An 8,986-nucleotide genomic window follows, 5' to 3' on the forward strand; every position below is an offset into this window, starting at 1 on the left:
ATTCTGACGTCACTTTGACAGAGAATACCTTTACATCTGAAGAGTTTAAAGACTCTATTTGTCCGTTGTTTATTTCTAAAGAAACACGACAATGTATAAAAGGCTCCATTACCTTGTAGCTCACGTTATGGCTCCGTAGCAGACGTTTTTATAACAATAGGCTAACGATTGGGTCATAACCACGAGACTTCCTGTCTCATAGTAGAGGAGTTACCGTATAGTACAGGAGAAGCTCTCAGGCAGTTTGGACTTCCATCAGCTGTTTAAGTGTAATGACTAATGTTAACTATCATTTTAGTGATCAATAATGAGCCTGTGTCTATGTTATCTCCTTACATATACCTACGCTCTCCGTCTCTGCTAGATTGGGAATGATTGAGATTTCTCTTGGCACAGCTACCAGAAGACTTCCAACTTTCAGACAGGTTGCTCACGTCACATCTACGTCTTCAAGCTCAGTTGGAGGCTGCTCAGTAACGCTCAGCCATCACCGGGAAAGAGACGTCACTGGTCTCCGTCCAGAGACACGGGGTCTGCTGCTCCATTATATATACTGTCTATGCGTGGACCGGTCATGTGACTCCTGTTTCCTGTGAAGACTAAGGTCGACAGCATGGATCTGTCATGTGACTGGAGGTCTTATCAGTCAGCTGCAGCCGTCCGTCACTCTGAACTCTGTCACCCACAACTCACTTTAAAGGGGAACTTTGGGGCTTTAAACTGGACTATGTTCCTATGTTTCTGTTCTGAACAACAATCTGTTAAACTGGTCCAGTATTAAACCAGAACCAAGCTGTAATGTTACCCTACAGGACTAATGTTCAGCAGCAGTTAGAGTCACTAAAAGTTCTGTTGTTGCTGCTGACAGACTCAGATTATTATTCTAAGTGTCTGACAACATTATGAAAGGATCCCTACAGAGATAGACCTTTTAGTTAAAGAGTAAGATCCTTTTAGTTTAACATGTAACAGCCCCAAAATCACCATCACCAAACCCACCAGACTCCATGTAAATAATCAGGACTTCGCACTTCATTCAAAGTGGACAGAAACTAAATAAAACTACCAAAAGCCGTCTTGGTTCATCTTTCCACTGTTCCAACAATCACCACTCTGGTTTGGTTGAAATAAACCCTTAATTCACCCATTTACATGTGGAGATATGCTGGCTCTATACACGCTAAAAGTCCTGATTATTTACATGGAGTCTGGTGGAGATATGCTGGCTCTATACACGCTAAAAGTCCTGATTATTTACATGGAGTCTGGTGGAGATATGCTGGCTCTATACACGCTAAAAGTCCTGATTATTTACATGGAGTCTGGTGGGTTTGGTGATTTCAGAGTTTAATACTGGACTAATGTCAAAGAGTATTGTTCCCATCAGTGACTTAAACACAAAAACATGGCACCAAACTACCCTTTAAAGTGAAATCATAAAAACTGAACAAATGATTTTTTTTTTCTGGGGAAGTTGTTTTCAAAAAAACTGGAAAACAACTTCCTGAGGTCAGTGAAGGCAGCGCTGCTTTAGAGTCTACTCTCAAGTGTCAGATTTTAGAGCTTCGACCACAAACCAACAGTGAGACAGTTAAACTGTGACGTGTGGAGAAGGTGGTGTGTGTGTGTGTGTGTGTGAGTGTGTGTTCTATTGTGTGTGTCTGTGTGCGAGTCTCTGTGTGCGTGCGTACATGTGTGTGTGTGTTTTAGTGTATATATATGTGTGTGTGTGTGTGTGTGTAGAGAGTTTTAGTGTGTGTGTCTGTGTGCGTGCGTACATGTGTGTGTGTGTTTTAGTGTATATATATATATATATTAGGGCTGTCAAAATAACGTTAATTTCAATTAATTAATCTGAGAACAAATAACGCGTTAAAAACAATAAGGCAGATGAATCCGTTCCATGTTGAGGTTTGACCCGGAGCCGTTCTAGCCCCATTGGACTGTAAAATGAAGGAGGAGACGAGAATGTTCTGCCTGGATCATTAACTGGAACATTTACTTCCTGCCAACCCTGGCTACTGAAATCTGGCTCCACTGATATGTCTGCTCTTCTCTCTGCTGCTCTGAAACACAAACACCGCTGCACATGACGCTAGTTAACACTATACTCGACAGCAGCTAACGTTAGCCTACCGCTAGCTAGTTAACACTATACTCAACAGCAGCTAACGTTAGCCTACCGCTAGCTAGTTAACACTATACTCAACAGCAGCTAACGTTAGCCTACCGCTAGCTAGTTAACACTATACTCAACAGCAGCTAACGTTAGCCTACTGCTAGCTAGTTAACACTATACTCAACAGCAGCTAACGTTAGCCTACTGCTAGCTAGTTAACACTATACTCAACGGCAGCTAACGTTAGCCTACCGCTAGCTAGTTAACACTATACTCGACAGCAGCTAACGTTAGCCTACCGCTAGCTAGTTAACACTATACTCGACAGCAGCTAACGTTAGCCTACCGCTAGCTAGTTAACACTATACTCAACAGCAGCTAACGTTAGCCTACCGCTAGCTAGTTAACACTATACTCAACAGCAGCTAACGTTAGCCTACCGCTAGCTAGTTAACACTATACTCAACAGCAGCTAACGTTAGCCTACCGCTAGCTAGTTAACACTATACTCGACAGCAGCTAACGTTAGCCTACCGCTAGCTAGTTAACACTATACTCAACAGCAGCTAACGTTAGCCTACCGCTAGCTAGTTAACACTATACTCAACAGCAGCTAACGTTAGCCTACCGCTAGCTAGTTAACACTATACTCGACAGCAGCTAACGTTAGCCTACCGCTAGCTAGTTAACACTATACTCAACAGCAGCTAACGTTAGCCTACCGCTAGCTAGTTAACACTATACTCCACAGCAGCTAACGTTAGCCTACCACTAGCTAGTAGCTGATTAAACACGGTTAAATGCTGACCGCTAACACTAAACGGTGTAAAGTGTGACTGTGTTTTACTGTAGAGGATTCAACACCGGGATGTAACAATCTGCAGCTGGTCGGAGAAACAACACAGACGGTGCATTCAATGAAACTGGTAAACTACAGCCTCGTGGTGCATTCGAAGTTATTGTTAAATGTCCTTTCCCATCTGGTTGTTGTTTTTGTCGTTCAACAGCAATTTACTAGTGAAATAAGTTATTGTTATACATTATTATTAATCATTTAATGTTGACCATATGGCCTTAGCAATAAACAAGCCGTTCTTTAATGTCACCAACTGTTGTTTATACCTTTTTTTTTTTTTTTTTTTTTACTTTTTTAAAAAGTATCAGTTCAGGCACCGTTAATTATGTATGAGATTAATATTGATTAATTAATCACAGAGTATGTAATTAATTAGATTACTTTTTTTAGCGATTGACAGCCCTAAAATATATATATATATATATATATATATATATATACATACATATATATATATATATATATATATATATACACACACACACACACACACACATACACTTTGTTGATTTCTTCTCACTTCTGAGCAGTGTTGACCTTTACAAACTCAGCGACACAAACTCACAATTAATCTTTCTTATTTAAACTGTTAATATATTCAGCAAAGCACATTCAAAAGGACCTAAATGGAAGCTGATTGGCTGCTCACCTATAACAACGTTGAGGACACTGCGATCTCGGTCGGCAGAGGTTTCGTCGACAACAACGGAGATTTTCTCGCAGCACTTCCTGCGTGTGCTGGTCAAAGACGGGTCTGCCGCTCTGCTTGCCGTGCTTAACAAGAAACGGACGTACCCTCCTCATGGTCTCTAGCGGTACGTCAGCTTCAGCACACGCTGCATCAGTGTTCATTCTTATTTAGTCTTTGAATAAAAAAACATTTAGTTTTAGTCTTATTTAGTCATCTGAAATCTTTTAGTCTTAAGTCTTTTAGTCTTAGTCTTAGTCTTTTAGTCTTAGTCTAGTCTTAGTCTAGTCTTAGTCTAGTCTAGTCTTAGTCTAGTCTTAGTCTTAGTCTAGTCTTAGTCTTAGTCTAGTCTTAGTCTTAGTCTAGTCTTAGTCTTAGTCTAGTCTAGTCTTAGTCTAGTCTTAGTCTTAGTCTAGTCTTAGTCTTAGTCTAGTCTTAGTCTTAGTCTAGTCTTAGTCTTAGTCTAGTCTAGTCTTAGTCTAGTCTTAGTCTAAGTCTTAGTCTAGTCTAGTCTTAGTCTAAGTCTAGTCTTAGTCTAAGTCTTAGTCTAGTCTAGTCTTAGTCTAGTCTAGTCTTAGTCTTAGTCTAGTCTAAGTCTAGTCTTAGTCTTTTAGTCTAGTCTTAGTCTAGTCTTAGTCTTCTAGTCTTAGTCTAGTCTTAGTCTTAGTCTAGTCTTATGTCTTAGTCTAGTCTTAAGTCTTTTTAGTCTTTAAGTCTTTTAGTCTTTTAGTCTTAAGTCTTTTAGTTTTAGTCTTAAGTCTTTTAGTCTTAGTCTTCTAGTCTTAGTCTAGTCTTAGTCTAGTCTAGTCTTAGTCTAGTCTTAGTCTTAGTCTAGTCTAGTCTTAAGTCTTTTAGTCTTAGTCTTAGTCTAGTCTTAGTCTAGTCTTAGTCTTAAGTCTTTTAGTCTTAATCTAGTCTTAGTCTAAGTCTTAGTCTAGTCTTTTAGTCTTTTAGTCTTAGTCTAGTCTTAAGTCTTTTAGTCTATCTTAAGTCTTTTAGTCTTAAGTCTTTTAGTCTTAGTCTAGTCTTAAGTCTTTAGTCTAGTCTTAAGTCTTTTAGTCTTAAGTCTTTTAGTCTTAAGTCTTTTAGTCTTAAGTCTAGTCTTAAGTCTAGTCTTAAGTCTTTTAGTCTTAGTCTAGTCTTTTAGTCTTAGTAGACCAGATATTAGCAGATTTTAGTCTAAACCTACAGCTGACTTAGTTGACTAAATGTCTCTGCAGACTGTTTGGTCGTTGAAGTATCCATCAGTCTGTTATGGACGGTATTAAGGTTTGAATATGTAATACAGACCCAGATTTACCGGTCCGTCCTAGACCTAGCTCTGACATTCCTGTTGTTCATGAGACAAAAACGTTAGCGTGTTGCTAACGAGCGAAGTCAGCTGAAATCAGCCAAAGCTGTGCAACTAAACACAACTAAGTATGAAGTCAACAACCTAACTGTTGTGAAAGCGTCCTCGTCCTCCTGTGTACCTGCTGCTGTTTGTTTAGCTGTTGCGTCTGCATGTGCTGCAGCTTTTTAAAATGGCTCTGCTGCTCCGCATGAATCAACCTGCCCTCAAAGACTCGCTCTGATTGGATCTCTTCTCCATTCGTCCCGCCCTAACATTTTCGTCTCATTTGTATTTGTTGACTAAAGTGTCTGTTATATTTCGTCACAGTCTTCGTCATCATATCTGACTTTTTATTTAGTTTTTATTTAGTTTTTGTCCGTGAAAAAGGTTCTTTGACGAATATTTTTCGTCGTAGTCTTCGTCAACGAAATGAACACTGCTTGAGATGAACTTCTGATTTCAAATGGTTGTCGGGAGGAGCCACTCGCTTCGCAACAAACTCAACGTGAACGTGATGACGTATGGTTACTAGGCGACAGGCTGTGCCACGGTTTAGGTAGAGACCTGTCTCCGCTTGTCGTTTTAAACTGAAAAATGAGAAGGAAGTAAAAATAAATTGTTTATTTAATGTCAACTGAAGACATGCTAATTCCGTGTGATTCTGCGTGTATAAGAGATGTTTTCATGTGTAGATTGCATCCGTGTTTTGAAGTCATAGGGCCCTAAGATTAGCTGTATGATGATCAGCTGTTAGATCAGATGTCAGCTGTTGTGTGCATGTGTGCATGTGTGTGTGTATTTGCATGTGTGTGTGTGTGTGTATGTGCATGTGCGTGTGCGTGTGTGTATGTGCATGTGCGTGTGTGTATGTGTGCGTGCATGTGTGTATGCATGTGTGTGTGTGTGTATGTGCATGTGCGTGCGTGCGTGTGTGTGTGTGCGTGCGTGCGTGTGTGCATGTGTATGTGTGCGTGTGTGTGTGTGTCTGTGTGTGTGTGTGCGTGTGTGCGTGTGTGTCTGTGTGTGCATGTGTGTCTGTGTGTGTGTGTGTGTGTGTGTGTGTGCATGTGTGTCTGTGTGTGTGTGTGTGTGTGTGTGTGTGCGTCTTGACTCAGTATTTTAGAGCTGCAAAGATTTAATGATGAGTCGTCAACTATTAAATTAATCTCCAACTATTCTGATAATCATCAGTCTGAGTCATTTTTATGATAAAACAGGGAAACTAGTGTGATGTCAGCTTGTTAAATATGAATATGTTCTAGTTTCTTCTCTCCTCTAGGACAGGAGATCTTTGAGGATGTCATCTTGGACTTTTAGGAAACTCTGGGGAATTACTGGAACTGTTGGGTCTCTGTAAATGATAGAGTGTGGTCTAGACCTCCTCTATCTGGAAAGTGTCTCATGAGAACTCTTGTTATGATTTGATATTATAAATACAATGGAATTGATCCACATTTTCAATACAGAACTACTCATCCATTCATCCAGACCATAATCGGTATTAAAGAGAGACACACACACACACACACACACACAAAATAAAAGGAGAAACTACAATATATGTATGTGTGTGTGTGTGTGTGTGTGTCTGTGTAATAATAATAATATATTTTATTTGGCAGACACCTTTCTAGATACACAAGAGGGCATAAAAGGAGAAAATACAATAGAATACATTGAGCTTCATAGAAATACATTTAACAAGATCTGAAACGTGCTAAGAAACGTCAGGGTTTCTATGGCGACGCAGTATACTATGAAGACTTAAAGATGAAAAGGTTTTTAACGACTGTCTGCCTGTCGACATGTGGACTTTAATATTTTATGTCAGTTTTTGTATTGTTCTCTCCGCTGAAACACGTCCCCCCCGTATGTAGCAGCGGCCCTGCTGCACCTGCAGTCCGGCCTGAACCGCAACACCACCACCGGGCCTTCTCCAGACCCACACAGCCCACAAAGCCCCGGAGGGGGAAAGACTACAAATGTCCGACATTAGAGACGATTCAGCGGGAAGGGTTCACAGAGAAGAGACGCGTTTAAAATGGACTGAAATAACGCATTATAGCAGCAGACAGACGGACAGCTCGGCGTGTCCTCTGCGCACGGCACACGTTATATAACCGCCACCGCACGCGGAGGCTGGATGGATGCTGCCCCGGGTGAAGGGGCCGCTGACAGGCCGCCACTGAGGCTGCGGCAGCGGCCTCTCAGCCGCTAATCAACCCGCCGCTGAGGAGATCAGACAAAGCCGTCTTATGATAAACCAAAGTCCCGTAATAAAGTAACCCAATTAGAATAAAGCCGGTACCTACCTGACCACCAGAAGCCGCTCCTCTTCCTTCCTCCTCTCCGCCGCTGATTCAAGATATTTCGCCGTAAAATCCTCACAAATCCACGAACGGTCGGGCTGCGTCCTGTCGCAGCGACGCCATCCCAGAAAAAAAAGGGCTGATTCAGGCGCGATGCGTTAGATTAGAGCGAGCCACATACACACACAGGGGGTAAGAGAACCCCACCGCCCGCAGCTACGTGTCCCTCCGCCGGCCGCTGAGTCCGCTGCGAGCCGCTTACACCTCCGCCGGGCTTCGGTGTTAAAATGGAGGCGGTCTCTCCGGGAATAGAGACGGAGTGGGAGCCGTTGGGGCTTCCGCGCGCTGCTGGGAGGGGAGGAAGAGAAGACGTTCCACGGCAGCTGCGGCTGCGCAGAGCCGCCGGCAGGAGGCGCCAACCCGGGCCCTTCACAATAAGACTCCCCTTTGGCAATGTTTTATTTTTTATATTTTATTCATAGAATTTAAGATGAATGTACAGTTCCTAATATTTATTTTTACAGTGTAAGATTTAATTCTAATTTTTGTTTTCACAGAAATGTAAAAATATATATAATAATGATAATAAATAGAAATATAATGGTAAAATATTTTCACATATATAGAATAAATAAAGCTATAATAAAAATACAATAACAGACCCCTGTGACACACACACACACACACACATATATATATAGATAATAATAATAATAATAATAAAAAATTATTAATTAATTATAATATTTCCCACATATATTTACAATAATAAAAAAACATTAGAAAATAACTTCCCAATAAACAAATCCAATAACAGACCTCTGTCACCATTTAATTGATAAAATAAAAATTGGGTCTGACTGGAAAGGTGAGACTGGTGTGGACTCAATGAGCCCAGTTGTTTTCATGATGATGTCATCATCCCATGATGATGTCATCAGTCAGAAATCCCTCCAGAATCCCACGTAAAAATCAGGAGTAGCTACGCCAGCACAACAACAACAACAACAACAACACTGGTGAATTGGCACCATAACACATGAGCTGGTTTTTTTGTATCGTTCTTAAAAAATAAAATGAAATGAATAAAAAGGAAACTTGTTTTGGGGAGAATAATAATTATTGCTATTAATGAATGACTCTGGGCTGAGATGTTCAGGATGCAGATGTTGGTATAATATGAAAACAGCTGGTGGGTTTAACACAAACAATCTAGTTTCTATCTGTGTTTATTTGGGGTTTTGTACGTGTTTATCTTGTTGTGTAGTTGTTAGTTATTAGTTGGTGGTGGGTTTTGTTCAGGTAGTTTGGGTGTCAGCCGGGCATTATGCCCGTGTTTGGCGTGCACCATGCGGTGCTGGAGAAGCTGACACGCCGACATGCGGTGAGGATTTCCCCGCATGTGGGCTGTTCAGTGGAGGAGGCCAGCTATGCTGTCGGGGAGGTGGTGGGGTTTGACAGTGTGAAGTCTGCCTCCCGTATGAACAAGGCTGTGGTTATTTTCTTGGATGATGTGGCGAAGGTTGAGACTGTGGTAGAAAGAGGAATTGTTATCCGGGATACTTTCACCCCGGTTCTCCCGCTGGTGAGCCCAGCTAAAAGAATCATGATTTCAAACGTACCTCCGTTTATTAAAAATGAGGATTTGGCCAGAGAGCTGTCACGGTACGGCCAGCTGATG

General features: G+C 41.3%; 1 protein-coding gene across 4 annotated transcripts in view; it reads right to left on the reverse strand.

Moving 5' to 3' along the window:
- tmem63bb (transmembrane protein 63Bb) overlaps positions 1-7,670 on the reverse strand; it is a 54,694-nt gene extending 47,024 nt beyond the window's left edge. For all 4 annotated transcript variants that reach the window (XM_078271694.1, XM_078271684.1, XM_078271675.1 and 1 more), the window contains exon 1: positions 7,309-7,670. The gene's annotated coding sequence lies outside the window, so the exon portion shown is untranslated. The remainder of the gene's footprint in view (positions 1-7,308) is intronic.
- Positions 7,671-8,986: the final 1,316 nt, after the last annotated feature.

This window comes from Sander vitreus, chromosome 2 (genome assembly GCF_031162955.1).
Source record: "Sander vitreus isolate 19-12246 chromosome 2, sanVit1, whole genome shotgun sequence".
In the NCBI taxonomy this organism is placed as follows: Eukaryota; Metazoa; Chordata; class Actinopteri; order Perciformes; family Percidae; genus Sander; species Sander vitreus.